This window comes from Ambystoma mexicanum, chromosome 9, assembly GCF_040938575.1.
Source record: "Ambystoma mexicanum isolate Mex_15411 chromosome 9, UKY_AmexF1_1, whole genome shotgun sequence".
Taxonomy (NCBI): Eukaryota; Metazoa; Chordata; class Amphibia; order Caudata; family Ambystomatidae; genus Ambystoma; species Ambystoma mexicanum.
The window spans coordinates 803,195,416-803,211,969 of NC_090931.1; the positions used below are offsets into that span (position 1 = coordinate 803,195,416).

The 16,554-nt window shown below is 51.2% G+C and overlaps 1 protein-coding gene across 5 annotated transcripts in view; it reads left to right on the forward strand.

The window, feature by feature from the left end:
* Positions 1-16,554, forward strand: part of NCKAP1 (NCK associated protein 1) — a 1,877,983-nt gene that overhangs the window by 736,474 nt on the left and 1,124,955 nt on the right. The window lies entirely within an intron of this gene.

Genomic DNA, 16,554 nt, shown 5'->3' on the forward strand with positions numbered 1-16,554 from the left:
AGAGAAGGGAGTCTTTAAGTCATGAACAAGGGCACAGCTGAGAAAGAAGACTGACAGCAGTATTGAAAATGGAGTGAAGTGGAGTAAGATGAGATGCTCGGAGGCCGACCAGCAGAGCAGCACAGTCATCAAGTCGGGGGAAAATGGAAAAGATGATGAGAAGTTTCATGGCGTGAGAAGAAAGAAGGGGCCAGATCTTTTGCAAGTTGAAAAACTACAGACATTAGCAGTAGAAGATATGTGATGGGAGAAAGTAAGCACAGGATCGAATATCACACCCAGGTTATGAGCAGTGGGGTGGGAAGAGGGATGAGAGAGGGAGGGAAAAGATGGAGGTAACAAGGGGCTTGGCAGGGGGGGGAGTACATCCATGATTGGATGGAAGAACAGCAGGAAGAAAGCCGGGAGTGAATTCACTTCCGAAGAGGAGGAAAGAAAGATCTGTGACTCGTCAGCATAGAAGTGACCGGAGAATCAACGAGGGAGGCCACTGGGGATTGTGCAGATGTAGAATAGGAGAGGGCCGAGAAGAGAGCCTTGAGGAACGCCATAGTGTAATGAGGGGGAGAGGAAGTGCTCCAGACCAGGAGACCGCATAGGTCCACGAGGAAGCTGGGAATTGGAACCAGTCAAGGACAGAACCAGCAAAAGCAATTGAGGGCGGAGAGAAGAGTGGGGTGGTCCACTGCGTTAAAAGCCGCTGAAAGATCAAGGTGAATTGAAATAGAGGAAAGTTTGTTGGGATGGGCAGATAAGAGAGTTGGACACCTGGAGAAGAGCAGACTCAGTAGAGTGTGCACGTCGGAAGCCAGATTGAGTGGGGGGAAAGGGAGTCTTGGAGAAGTTGAGAGAAAACCTAATAGTTGACAAACCATTCCAAGAGATTCAAAAGGAATGGCAGAAAGGAAAAAGGATGAACGTTTGATAGAATAGACAGGTCTAAGGAATGTTTTTTAACAATTGGAATAAAGGTAGCATGTTTAAATGAGGAAGGAAAAGTGGATGTAAATGTTAGTAAGCACAGTGAGATTGGATTAGAGTAGAGGGTAGATCAGAGAGATCAGATACAGAACGGGGGCAAGAGCACTGTTAGGTATGGCACTTAAACTTAGTTAGTATGGACGCGATCGATGTCAGATGGTCTAAATCTGGGTTGACCGCATTAAAGTAAGGGCCAGTCCCCGGTGTGACTCTCTGATGTACCTCTGAGTATAACAGAAGGACAAGGAGGGAGATCCCCACGGCGGCTGCCAAGGGAAAACCCCAAAAAGGGGGAAAAACCCTTCTTGATTGGAGTTCATTGCAGGGATTGCTGTACAGAAGGACAGGATAAGAGTAAGGCTGATAGGTTGGAGATCCAGCAGATGTCTGGCAGCACGGGGCACTGAGAAATAGCATTGAAGATCTGAATAACGGTTTGCGGGCTTCGTAGATGGAGAAACGCTGAGATAAGGAGAAAGCAGGCCAGGCGGAGACTGGTGCTAAGGTAGAAGCAGCACTAAAAACAAGCGCTGGAATAATGAAGAAAAAGACAAGTAAGGGAAACAGAGAGCATCCACACAAGAGGGAATACCTGTGTGTTGCGACGCAAGTTCTGACCGCTCCAGCTGGATATTTATCCCTGTGATGATCGGCACCATCTTGAGTAACGTCACAGCGTGGATTCCCTATGGCCATCTTGGAAGGGAAGCAAATGTCCAGAAATGGTGGCCATCTTGGAATGGGCCCAATGTAAGGGAATATTATCGGTTCCTGAACCTCCAACGGTTCCAATACAAATAGAGCACACAATACCCCATCCCGTCAGTTGCTTTTCTCATTCACTTTAATTTCTTTTGTTACAAAATGTTGTCCGCGACATACCATGGCCTCCTCAAAGGCTTTGGGGTTCACATGCTGCAGGGACTGCAATTCAAATCTGTGGATCACCAATCTCCACACAATATGTGTGAGACGTCTCGGTGTGTGGTTCCTGTCAAGAGATGAACCACAATGTGCTCCGAGATTAGGCAGCTAAGCTTTTGGTGGTCCACCCGGTTAAATAGAGAGACTACGTCCAGAAGGCAATCAGAAGAGGGGAGGGCGTTGGAACTTCCCACGCCTGAAGAAAAAAAAGACACTTCCAGAGAGGCAGAGTCAACCAAAAACCAACAAACAGCATTTAAGTTCCCTCTCCAAGCATGGGCCATGACACTCTCCTTTCTTCTCTTCCCACCTAAGGAAGAAAAAGCACTGATCTCAGTGAGACGGCAGTGATTATGAATCTTTGGATGCCCAACGATGGGTAATCTGCCAGGCGGAAGCTTTATTTGCCATGAAATGGAAAAGATTCTGAAAACAAATGCTTGATATATTCTCCAAGACGTTGACAGTTCTGTCCTCGATACCAACGCAGATGGGGGGGGTGTTCCCACTGCTTCTGTGAATGGCAGTAAGTTAGCTGAGACGTGCAATGTCCTTACACCTCAGAGCCTGGATCCCATCCTAACAAAGAAAGCGCTCAAGGCCTCAATGCCAAAAAATGGTGCCCCCGGTGACAGCCTTTAGGGTTAGCCTTGTCAAAAGAGTGGAACACATTTTTCCAGCATTGGATCTTTCATAGATTCACATTGTAATTGTTTATTTATAAAGCGCTTATACACAAGTGAAGAAGTGCTTCAAAGCACTTCAAGGCAGGAAGGGAACAAGGGGAGTTCGTCATTCTTGAGGCCTTGAAGATTCCGAATGATCTAACAAAAGCTAGCATACTAAGCCAGAGGCATTTCTACTGGTATAAGTGCATGACAAAGAGTGGTAAGAGAAGTGGGGGCAGGGGGGACATAGAAAGACAAAAAGGCTGGTTATCAATGCACCTATGCATGGGTATTTCACTCACAACCAAGCTAGAGAGGGGAGACAGACAGAGCAAGACACGTCAGACAAACCTGCTAAGCCTATTACATTCAAGGTCATGCAAGTGCGCAGACATGAATTGCGATGGAGGGGGACAAGTGCACCCAGCCCAGCAGGGGCCAGGGTTAAGTGCAGAGTGGTTGCCACTCTCATGGAACGTATTCCGAGTGCAGTAGTGCAAGGCAGAGTGCGGAGGCCCAGAGGCAAGTGCAGGACTAGCAGGGGAGCCTGGGACCTGTGAGGTTCTGGAGGTGCACCAGGTGACTAGTCAGCGACCAGAGCTGCGAGGGAGGGGGAATGCTGTGAACATTTCCCAGTCTGGCTGGGAATCCTCGTTTACCCTTGGGTTTCCCTTGCTGAAAGCAAGACAAACTTTCTACTTTGTAGGCTGTCACCCTCCTTATGGGTGCTTTTGGTCCCAACCAATGGGACCTCGAGTAGTAAGACTAGTCCCTCCTTCTCTTCCTTCCTTCAGATTCTAACGTTGAAGCTGATGGGAGTCCTTGAGTTTCTTCACATAGAATCTACATCTAAAACTCAAATCAATATCATCTTGTTCAGAGAACAGTTCCACAAAAATAGTGTTTGTTGACTACAGGATCCACAGCGGTTTAACCAAACCAGATCGTGTGACAGATAAGTGGGATGGAGGGAAAACGTAGACCCCTGTCTAAGGCCTGTGCTACCTGTGGCCTTAAGAATATGTATGGAGGGGACAAACCTACTGATTGTATATATTGTTAGTACCCCCATCACACGTTTGAGCGTTGTAACATCTGTAAAGGGCTTAGCTTGAAAACCCTTAAGGACAGAAACTGTCAGCTAGTATGCTGGCTGAACAAGGGCAACTGTCCAGAGTATCCCTCCGATGTTGAGTCGACCAAGAGCATGGCCATCCCCACAGAAGCAACCACACTCCAAGGAGGTGGCCAGGTCAGAGGAACAACCATCATAGAGACATAAACACCTGGTCGCCGACGACAATGAGCCATTTACTGGGCAGGCCAACCCTGCAGTGGGGGAGAAGAGGTCCTTCAAGGCTCCAGATCGGCCATCATCGCTGGAAAAAGGCAGTCATGGGACAAGCAGATGCACAGCCTATTGTCAAGCAAGTCGGCGACAGATAAATCATCCAGTAAGTCAGACAAATCCAAGCATCATAAACACAAGTCCATGGAAATATCAAAGGTACCACCTACAGGGAGAACATCATCATCATCATCATCATCATCGTCAATGACAATGCAGACGCCAGAGTTACAGAATCCGGTGGGTCGTTCCAGTTCCCCAGGCCAGGCCAAGTCCTCGGGCCATAAGGCCTCACTGACCACGTCGACAGTCACAATGTCGACGGAAACATCCTAGTCGGTGGCAGCCCTGTCTAAGACGTCTAGCAAGCTGGGAGGGACCAGCAACCTCGTTGACGGTGTCGCCACCTCAATTGAAGGGTGACTCATCGACGGACATGTCAACGAAGCACAAACAGAAACGGGGCATCACTCACAGATCCCTATAATAACAGATAAATGGTCTCTACCAAAAGGCAGCTCATCGTCAGCATCGTCAATTATACTCTCGTCGATGGGGAAGCAAAAGATGCCGCAGGGGCAAGATTTCAACCAGCAACCTCCAGAAGCTGGCCCATTGACAATTCAGCCACCATCCGTGGCCCTCATGCTAGGCAAGCCGCTAGAACAGGTAGGGCCATCGCCTATTTCTCTGATCGCATACTCTGAGGTTGTTCCGGAGGTGAGATCTCAGCACGAGATCGATACAGATTTAGAGATGCAGCATGAGAAAATGCAGTTTTCAGACTAAGGAGTCTGTAATACTACAGGAAGGAACCCCGAGCAAGCCATCTACACCAGGGGAACACATTCCTGTGAACGACCAATCAGGTCATGGCCTACACCAACCACGTATGGAAGCGGCGCTTCATCCCACTCCAGGACAAAGTCACTTGGGCTCACACCAGGAGGAAATGTGGTGACTACTGTAAAAAACCTGAAGATGTTTCATGACTCAGTCCCGGGGATCCCTTATTCAGGTGGCCAGGGAAGGGCCATCGCTATTGGAACCCAACCCTGGGGGTGGACAAGCGAGGGAGGATCACCTGGGTAGGGGGTCCTCAGGGAGTGGGGGAGGAGGCACCAGAAGGTGAGACATGGAATCCCCTAGTTCCTGACAGCTATTCACTCCATATTCCCTCTACCTTTATGGGACACTACAACTCCCGTAACTCCCCTCCTTATCAGCCCAAATACCGAGACGAGTAAGAGGAAGACTGAGACAAGGAAGATTACCACTAGTAACATGCACTGGCCTAAGGCCACTAATAAGTCCAGGCAAGGTCAGGCACTTAGTCACAATCGCACACACCTGAAACTCATGGACCGTTTTTCAAACTATAAAAGGTGGAGCACAGAAAGACACAGGGAGGAAGGCAGGGGCCAATAAAGAAGGCAAGCTGGATGGCAAGACGGAGGAGCATCTGAGAGAGAGCTGCAGAGAACCAGGCCAGGGAGAACGGGACGCTGAGACGCTGACGGGCTGCGAGTTGAGGCAGGAGAAAGCCTGGTGAGGGAGCCTTGTCTCCAAGAAGCCAGGAGCGTTCAGAGAAGGGAGCCAATAGGCCGGCTAGTCCCTTTCCTTCATGCACCAGCAGACTGCTTGTTTCCTCCCCTGGGCCGTGATGTCGCCCGGGAGTGTCTAAGGGGCAGGTGGGCAAGACGCTGACCTCAACAAGCTGAAAACAGGATGACGCGCGAAAGCAATCGCAGCCGGTGAGTTAAAAAAAAATGAGAGCCGGGTTTGTGATACGCGCGATTGGGGAAAGCTACAGTGTTAGACGCTAGGCTACGCATTGAAGGATAAAGACATTGAACTCAAAGATTGAATGCATTTAGCCAGCGAGGGAGCGGATGAGCAACAAAGTAACGGAGTAGTGCTGTGTGAGAAGGCACATTGTTAAATGCTTCTTGAAAGATAACAGAATAGTGAATAATGAAAGCAAAATGTGTTGAAAGCCACTGAAGGGAAGGGCACGAGGGAAAGGAGAGCATGCCGATATCCCGAAAGGCTAATGTGAAAACGAATGGATATTTTTGTGAAACGAGGAACAAAGTGGCTGTGGGCCAGTCCTAATGAACTATATGCTTTTGTGAAATAAGGAACAGAGTGGCTGAGTGCCTGTTCTACAAAACAAGTGCAAGACGCACAGATGTTAAGAAGCTAACCCTATTGCCAGATTGGTCACACATAGGGTTGAGAATACTGTGCGGTTGTAAAGGTCTCTGGTAAACATTGTGAAAGAGAAGTACAAAGGTTGGGGAAGGGAGTTCTCCCCGAGCTCTATGAAGCTGAGCTGTTTAGCTGAAAAGTGTTTCAGCCGTGTTTAAGTGTTTGAAGACAGGCCAGGGCAGCCTGTGGAAGAGACCAATAAGGAACTTTGTGAATATCTGTTTATTTGACAATTGTGAAGCTGAGTGTGGGAGGCACAAAATAATCTATTGAAGAGAATTCTGATGTATATTGAACTGACATTGAAATAGGCGAGGGAAGCCTAACAGATTGATGGGAAATCTTTGAACTGTGCATGCTACCCACATTGAAGGAACTTTGTAAGAACCCCATTGACCTGAACTTGGGGAAGGGAGTGGTGAGCCACTTTCATTGCCATTCTGACATTCTTTTGACACTCTTTTATTTTCACACCTTTTCCCTCATTTAGTTATTGTGAAACGCAAGGGCAAGTTTACGTTTCTGACAGACTTTTTTTCCTTTGTTTGACTGACTGACTTGGACAATTTTGTTTTACTTTCATGGCCGTGACTATTCAAATTATAGAATTGGGCCAGGTAGGAAGTCTCCAACCCCAGTCCAACTTAATAAAGGTGTTGAAACGTGTGCCTTTGTGTCTGTGTCCTTACTTGTGATACAATGCCTGCATCGCACTACTGAGAAATCTGCAGGCATTACTGTTGTTACAAGTCCTCTCTTCTCTATAGTGGGTTGATGAAACCAGCTCTACCGGCCCTGCAGCCACCGGTCCCACCTTTGCCACCACAGCACTTACCCTCACTGCCCAGATCCAGGTCAAGGTCCTCATGGGGCCGATGACAATTCAGATCCTTCTCCTGCTCGCCACCTAGACTCCCAAGACCCAGTCCTGAGTAGCTGGGTACGTGCGCATTGACGTCATCTGGGTAAAGCTCAACAGTAACTATCCTCCAAAGCACAGTGAACTACGGGGGGCAGGTCTCCAGGTATGCCCACAACTGGAGAAGCACAGCGTCAGACAAATGGGTCCTGGGTGCCGTAACACATGGCCACCTCTTAGAATTCACAAGGTTGCCCCCTCCGCCCCACATTCCTCGAAGTCACCAGCCTCTGGTGCACAGGAAAGTACTCCTCAAAGAGGTGCAACTCATGCTACAAAAAAGGGCCGTAGAAATAGTCCCCACAAGTTTCAGAGGAAGGGGAGTGTATTCCCGATACTTAGCCGCCTGCAAACTGATTGAAAGTGGAGGCCCATCCTGGATCTACGGAAGCTAAACAAATTTATAAAGCACCACAGTTCACCATGGTGACCTTACCACAAGTAATAAAGGCAGTTCAACGCCACGACTACCTGGCGTCCCGGCATCTCCAAGATGTGTATTTCCATGTCCCATCCAGCGAAGGCACAGGAACTACCTACGATTCGTGGTCAAGGGGGCCCACTATAAGTTCTGGGTGCTACCATTCGACTTAAAATCAGCACCCCACACATTCACGAAGTGCTTCGCACCGATGGCCACAAGTCTCTGCAGGACCAGCCAGCACGTCTACCCCTATCTAAACGATTGGCTAGTGCAAACACCTACCATGGCGAAAGCAAAAGCGTCCACGGCAGCAACCGTACGTCTCCTCCAGGACCTAGGTTTTTCCATCAATTACAGGAAATCTTCTCTACAGCTGTCCGAGAAGCTGGTGTTAGTTGGAGCGGAATTCTCTACATAAGAGCCCAAGGTGCGCCCATCCACAGAGAGACTGGACACCCCCAGGGCGTTGATCCTGACGTTCACACCCAAAAAGTGGCTAACGGTACGCCACTGCATGTGGCTCCTCGAAACAATGGCATCCTGCATCCCTCTCATTCCACACTGCAGGCTCCACATGAGACTGCTGCAGGCGTTCCTGGTGGTGAATTTGTCCCAGGTCTCAGGATCCTGGGGGGGTCAAGGTTCACATTTCTTCTGAACTGACAGTGTGACTCCGATGGTGGGCTGACATGGCCAACATCAACAGAGGAAGTCCATTCCAAGTTCCAGTCCCCCGCCCTATGCAAGACACTTGTCACGGACACCTTCATGCTGGGATGGGGTACACATGTAGACCAGATACACGTCAGAGAATTGTGGGCTCCTCGCATGAACAGTAACACTGTCGGTGCTTCCGTGAAAACTATGCAGGCGGTGCCGTTCCGCCCAAGAAGGTTTGACCTGCCAGGCGGGAAGGCACACGCCCACAGAGTTGTAGTGTGCTGGTCCGGAAACAACGGTGCCGGTAAGCTTACCGGCACTGTTGTTTGGGGACCGGCACACATAGAATGAGGCCAATATCCTGAAGTGGAAACGGTTCTGTATATGGTGTGCAGGTCAGCAGAACACCAACCAAAGCAACATTAATCCGTTCCAGGTTATGCCAGAGGAGCTCCTTCCATACCTGCTCTCATTGGCCAAGCAAGACCTGGCCAACACTTCATACGGTTACACCTGGCCGCCATTTCCAGGTACACCAGAAGGAGTAACGGCAAACCCCTGACTAACAATAGGATGGTCAAACCTTTTCTGAAGGGCAAGCAAGGCGGACTTCTCCGCAGTGGAGTTTAAACACAGTGCTGTCATGTCTCATGAAAAAGCCCTTTGAGCCGATGGCCACAACCTCTCTTGGGTTTCTCTCCTGGAAGGTAGCATTCCTGGTGGCCATTACATCAGTCAGACGGGTCTCGGAGCGCCAGGCGCTCGCAATCAACCAGCCGTACCTACAATTTCAAAAAGATAAAGTGCTGAAGACCACCAGGGGTGCGCAAACGGGATGGTCATCCAAGCCATCATCTCCCTTGCCTGAAAACCTTCCAGCAAATTAAAACTAATAATGGCTTACTAAATTGTACCTAAAGCAGGCAGTGGCTGCCAGATGGTACATGGAAGCTGCACACTGAGTACAGGCAAAATCCAGCCGGTGAATCCAGGGAACTCGGCTGTGCAGAGCCACGACAGACGGGACCTGTGAGGCCCTGCCGCAGCAGGCACTGGACAGGAGGAGGAGCCTTGGGGTGCAAACGTGCGACGTGGCCCGAGGCTCACTGAGTGGCTGTAGTTCCTTTGATCCGGGCCGGTGCTCCCAAAAACTGGGTGCACAGAGGCAGCCAGACGCCAACTAGAGGCCCTGGCGCAGACACCGGTGAGTGGGGCAACAATGGGAGAAGAGGAGTGGAGACGCGGCATCCTTCACATGCTCTGGCAGCCCAGCACGGGCTGGTAGCCTACACCCCCCCGACAGCAACACCCAAGTCATCTGTGCCCTCCCCCATCTCTCTTGGTGGGGACGAGTCCCGCCAGATAGAAGCAACACACACATGGCCCCAGCGGTCCAATAGCAGTATTACAGCTCATGCCAGCCCGCACTAACGGCCCGGCGGAGGTCAGTCACCAGCACCAACATTGTCACAGAGAGACTCCTGAATGAGCGAAAGGGGGCACACAAGAGGGGCCACAGGCGACTGTGGCTGAAGTGAGCAGTGGTCCACGGACACGAGCCGCAGGTAAACCGCGCTAAGGAGTGGCTGGATCGAATGGGCCCGGAGCGACCCTCCGGGATAGACTGGCCAGACTGGCCTGGTAAGTGAAGCGACATAAGAGCGGGGCCCAACAAGGCCAATGAGCTTGCGGTCCTAGGGACTCCCATCCCTGTTGGAGCTGTCCACCACTTCAGGGCAGAGGCACTCTCGTGGTGAGAACTCATTGAAGCCACCATGATCACATCCGTGGCGCGCATCAGTGGACTGGGACTCTGGGACTCCGGTACTGAGGCCCGGGCAAATTTGCTCCACACACTGACGGAACCTGCAGGCTTAACAATTCCATAACCTGAAAGACACGCTGCAGTGTAAGGCATCACACACTACATCACGCCCCGTTATCCCCAGCATGCGGGGTCCCCCTATGCCCCCAACGGAGCGAAGCCAGGCAGAGACTAGGGATGGATACCATACCCCGCCGTCAGCTGGACCCCGGCACGGCCACCCTGCTGCACAGCTTTCGGAGGACCACATCCACAGCCACAATGGCCCAAACCCCGGAAGACCAGCCTGTTGTAGGAGATGACAAAGGAGGGTTCTACAAAGGCTGATGTACGGATGCTCCTACAGGAGATCTAATCAATAAAGAAGGGCCTAACCAGGGCTATAATCAGACCTGCAGGAGCAAGTTGGTAAGGTGGAAGAGAAGATCAAATCCATTGAAAACTATCAGCAGTCGGTAGACCTGATCCAATTGAGAACGGAAGGCTTCATGCAGGAACTCGAACAGAAGAAGGGACCTGGCTCTGAAGGTGGTTGATCTTGAAAATAGGGAGTGGCGGTCCAATATCAGAATTATGGGTATGAAAGAGCCACAGTCTGAAACCATAATTGCCCTCGAGCAACAAGTGAAAGCCCTCATGATAGCTCTTTTTGACACCCTACCAGACCCGGAGATTTCCTTCGACATGGTTAACAGAGGACGGGGGGCCCACCCGGCGCCCCCAGATCAGTCCTGGTAAAGTGTAATTATTTTTTTTTTAAATGACATACTCCAGAGGGCCAGGACCAAAGCGGATATTACTTTTGAAGGATCTCAAATCCGAATCTTCCAAGATCTCTCTCACTGACCGTAGCCAAGAGGTGTGAATGTCGCTCCTGACCCAATGGTTGCAAGAAAGGGATATATGCTATTGTTGGGGTTTTACATTCACGCTTCCTTTCGGAGGGTGACAGTCCAGACATGAAATAGGCATCCCGGGACGCAGGCTCTGAACGCGGGACACGGGCCAGTCGCCCCAATAGGTCCATCAGCAGGCATGAGGAAATATCGAAGATCCAACACCCCATGGTTGACAGTTTCCACCTATACTTGTAAGATTTGGATCCTCCTCGACAGCAGTGGACTCGGGTTTTACATGAAGACGGCAGACTCCCCTGCCTGGTCGTAGTTCATTGTATGTTTCTGCCATTTTCTTGTCTAGTTTATAGCTGCTGTGATTGTTGGAGGGTGAGGGGCCCCTGTTGGATGGCCCTCATTTTCTAGGGCGGCTTCACCATGTGGGATTTGCTGTTGCTTCTGTTCATACAACGTGGCATGATGGGGCAAAGGGAAGGTTGTTTTTTGGGTGGAAGCATGAGACAGCACAGGGTGTGGGGAGACTGTGGGCGGGTGGCGGTGGGGCGGGGGGGGGCTAAAGTGTCACAATTGGCTGTGGGAGAGGGGCCGACTTGAGGGTTTGGGTGTCGGGGAGACCCAAGTTGAGATTTCAAAATTAGGCAGGACTTACAGAAATGATCCAAACTGTCGTTCTCATGGATGGCTCACCATACAGCAATCAAGATGAACGTTTTACAGAGACTCCTCTTCCTACTTCAAGCACCTCCCCTGATATGACCTACTTCCTTTCACGAGGAAGTGAAAAGATTTACACTTACCTTTCTATGGGCTTTAAAAAGGGCAAGAAAAGCCTAGAACACCTTGATTCTGCCCAAGGGGGAGCGAGGAACAGGCTGCCCAGACTTTTACAAGTATTACCGGGCAGCTCAGCCTGGGCCCTGCCAGACCACCTACGAGATAGCGGAGAGAAACAATGGGTTGCAATGGAAAATAGCTTATTTGCACCTGGCACATTGGAGGAGTTGCTTTGGGTTTTGTACGAGAGATTACCAATGAAAATCCGATCCTACCCAGTGCTCTCTGTCCTATGGCACTTGACGGAACCCTCCGGCGGCATGAATGGGGTTATCTCATGGCCCTCTACCCTAAGCAGCATTTGCCTGCCCCCCCTCCATTTGAGACAAGATCGTGGAACCCCTCAGATTTCAACCTTACTACGAGGCTGGCTTAATTAGAGCAGGCCATATGTGGAACAAGGGCACATTCATGCTCAAATCCGAACTAGAAGTAGCACTGGGGACTGCCGTTGTTCTCCCCCTGGCATGCCTACAACTTAAAGGGGCCCTGACAGATCAGACCTGGGGATCCAAATCAAAGCGCCCACTGACTCAATTTGAGCAAGACCTCAACTCACACACTGGTTCAAAAGGCCTCATCTCAGGCGGGGCGCTCGAGAGCCCTGTGTAATGGCGGCGAAATAAAGGAGCTCTGGTGCCTGATGCTAACGGCACAATGAACTTTCCCAGCAGATCCACTCGTTAACGCACGCAAACCGGGGGACAGCCATCGGAGTTTGTAAAGACTCCACTGTCTGAAGCGGAGCTAGACTGGAGTACCCGCTCTCCTAGAATTTGCAGCCGAAAAGAGCAGCCATGCGGCAGACGGCATCATCTCACCGCCCTGACCGCTGCAGCCTCCGATAGGAGTTATCTGCCACTGCGCCCAAATAAGCGCCATCCTACACCCATAGAGACAGCGCCCAGGGAGTTCCATACTGCCCCCTCCCCCTCCGTGGTGCAGCAGCAAGCAGGGGACAGAGCGCAGGACTGCCGCGGCCGAGCCCAGGGGGTTAGGGGGCTCCAGTCCCGAATGCAGTGGACACTGATGCGCCGAGCAGTGGAGGAGGACCCAGACACATCCCCTTAGATGCACTGGCGTTCAAGGAGCAGCAACCCTCAGCTGGTGAGTCCCCCCCTCCCCCGTCGGGGAGGTGTGCATGCTGCAGTGGGCTGATCAATGCAGGGACTTTAAGAGGACCCCAGGCAGGGGAAGCAACATGATTAACGTGGGGACGGGCTGCCGGCCATAGCAGCTCACCATCAGGCCCAGATGAGCATGACATCGGGGGAGCTCGGCACCCATCAATCATCAAGCAGGCCCCAGCTAACTACCACGCGGGGCCACTAAAAGGTTTGGGGAGCACGCCATCTAAGCCACTCCCAATGCTAAAAGGCACATGAAGGAGGACGCTCCCGCCATTAAGAAGGGAAGGCCCTGGGCAAACGCCTACCACACCACCTGCTGTGAACTGCACGCCCATGTTGGCTTATAACTACTTCATGGGGCATCTGGCGTAACGTCAGCTATACTAAGGAGACGGCCACGCTAATCTTCAGGCCTGCACACCCCACACTGCCTCCTACTTCGCCCAGATCAAATTGAAGCCACACCACGACCCGGTGATGGCATGGGAGCTGCTGTGGATGGCGCGGCCAGGTGCTGAACCCGCAGTCGCTATAGGCCAACAGTGTGACGTCCAGTGAGGTATACCTTCCCTCCGACACCAGATCTGGCCTCCAGGGCCGCCTAATTCCACTCCTGTTCGATGGCCCCTAGTGGGAATGCTTCAATCTTCTACTGGCCCAACTGAGCATCTGACCCCCGAGGGATTGAAAGGGGTTACAACACTACAGCTATCGGCACATAAACCACCCACAATGGAGACGCAGATCTAAAATCAACTCCAGGCGATCCTGCAAGAAATGAGATTGATCGGCCAAATGACACAGGAGACCAATAAAACCGTTCAGGACATCAAACGGGACCTCCAAGATGTTCAGACTAGACTTAATGCCCAAGCAGACCGGACGGCGGACAATGAGCAAAGAATTGGCTCGCTGGAGGACACCACATCCATGGCAATGGACGTCGACAGACTGATTAGGAAAGTACAGTGCCTGGGAGCAAAAGTCGAGGACCAAGAGAGCAGGTCCAGGCGAAACAACCTACACCTGGTCGGCCTACCCGAAAGTGCAGAGGGCCCGGACCTTGAAGCCTTCACGTATGATCTTTTTCAGGACAAGCTAATGATGCCAGACCCACGCTCCATGACGATCGAGCGTGTGCTACGAGCGCCGATCCCCAAGCCCGCGGCCCATCACCATGCGCCTACTGAACTTCCAGCATAAAATAGCCATTTTAAGGGCGTATCAAGCCGTGTGCACCCTGCGTGTTGAATGAGCGCAGATTAAGATATTCAACGACTATTCCATCGAGGTCTCTAGGCACAGGAAGGGGTTCAACCGTATATTCGATGCTCTGAAGGGATCAGACCATCGCAACTTCATCAAGTTCCCGGCGACTTGGTGCATCCAGCATGACGAGCAGTGGCACTCGTTTGAGGACCCAGAAGATGCCTGGCGATTTTAAGGCAACGGGATCTGGTCTCGGGGGATCTCCCCCAGTGGAAGAACGGAACCAAAAGTAGGCGGGCTCAACCTCGCCATCCACGAGATCACAACATCCACAGGGGCCCCATGGATGCTCGAGGAGAGCCGGGCGGCGGCCCGCGGTTCCAAAATCTAGCGCAGGAACATCTGGATGACGCCGCCTCGTCGACACTCTGCTCCCAATCTGGTAGTTGAGCAAATCCCCATTCACACAATGGACAGGGCATGCAAGCTTCTCCAAATCTCTGGGAGAGAATACTCTACACAGTGGTTGGAGGCGTCGCCAGGTTATGCGACAGAGCGAAGAACCATATGCGCCCTGTACTGGCTTGTAACCCCCCATAGACGCGCCGTAGACCCCGCCGGTCGCGTACCCATTTCATGGATCCTGGTTATGGGGCTGTGATAGGCACGGAAGTTCTCCCCTAGCATGGTCTCGGTTTCCACAGTACTGGGTCCCGGTTTTGTGGACTCAGTGTTATATTGGTTACACTCGTTGGGATTCGTTTGGGTGGGGTTCAGTTGTTTTCCGGGAAATGTCCTCCTCCTACCTCAAAGGTGGTCTAAGGGATGGGTAACGAAGGGTTGGGCGTCAAAGCAAGTAAGAAACTATGAGGCCCTCTCCCCTCCCCCGAGGTGTTAGCGCCCACTAACATACAGGGGCTGGAGCACCCGTTCAAAAGGAAGGGGATGCTCAACCTTAAGCAGGTTCTGAATGGTTACATCATTTTCCTTCAGGAAACCCACCTAAACACTGTTGAGTCACAAAAGTTGGGACGGTGCTGGGGAGGGGTGGGTGTATCCATTTTAACCCATAGGCGGGTTCATTTTCAGGTGGGACAGGTAGTGGTCGATTGAGGGTGGGGGGGGTTAGGTATGTCCTGGTGCTGGGGCGGATCGGACAGCAAGATATCACCCTCCTCAATATCTATGCACCCACGACAGATTCACCAACCCTCTTCTCACACCTTCACCAGATGTGCCCAGTACATGGGGGAGCTGCACTTAGTAGGAGGGGACCTTATTGTAGCATTGGTCCCAGAAATTGACCGCCAACATTCTCTCGCCTCTCAGCAGTTACACCCTAGGAATCTTATTGCTCTTCGAGCCCTCATGACTGAGCTCAAACTCAGGGATGCCTGGAGGGCTACTCACACGCACCAGAGGGACTACACCTTCTATTCCTCTAGGCACAATAGCTATTCCAGCCTAGACTACTGGCTCTTGCCCTCTCACATCTTCCACTGCATGCGTTCAAGCGATATTATGGCCACCACCCTCTCAGACCATACCCCTGTGGTGCTACGCATTGACATTCCACCCCCCTTCTCAGGAGCCATCACCGGCGCATAAACCTAAGGGCGCTGGGTTACCCGGACTTCAGGTAACTCTTAGAGGGAGACAGACACCTTCTGTCAAGCGAACCTGACAGACTATAATGCGGCGGTGTGCTGGGACGCATATAAAGCCTACCTACAGGGACAGTGTATGTCCAGATGATCAGACAAATAAAGAAAACTGGGCAGCACAAGAGGAGAGAGACTGAGAGCCAACGTCCAATGTGCCGAGAGGCTTCACAAGCGCACACATGAGCCACAGGCACTTGCAAAGCTAGGCAAACTAAGGCTGGAACTGAAGTGCTTAACTACAGCTAAGGCCCAGAAATCCTTTTCCAGCTGTTTGAGGCGTATTACAGCAATGGGGAAAGGCCCCTGTACCTGATGGCGCTCGCTATGCACGGCAGACTGGCGGCCCAGATGATAGACTCCATCCACGATCCGGATGGGAATGAACTTGTGGGTGAGGGCAATTCTATGCGCATTATACGTACAGGCGACCCCAAAAGACCCACATACTCAAGTATGATGCCAAGATGTTGTGCTGTGGACAAGAATGGAAGAAAAAAGTAGGAGGAAAGAAAACACCAGAGGGAGAAGATTTGGATGAAGGAGAAGAAGAAATGAATAGCGGTCTAGCTTTAGAAGTGTTTAGGTGCAAAAGGAATGAGGACAATCCAGGTTTGGTGTAGAAAGTCAGAAAAGGAAGAGAAAAAGAGATATGTGAATCGTCTGCATAGAAGTGGGGCGGAAAATGTAAAGGAGTCGATAAGTGCAAAAAGGTTGTCTGACATTCACTTGCTAGTTGTTGAAAATTAGCAAGAGGACATTATCCTCAGTGTCAGACAGTTTTCAATGAGTACATTTTCTCCAAACTTTCAGTCCTAGGTCATCCGTTGACAAATCTTTTCAGCTCCAAAGACATAAGTAAGCGTACATCATTCTGCATTTTGTATGGCAAATATCCTTGCT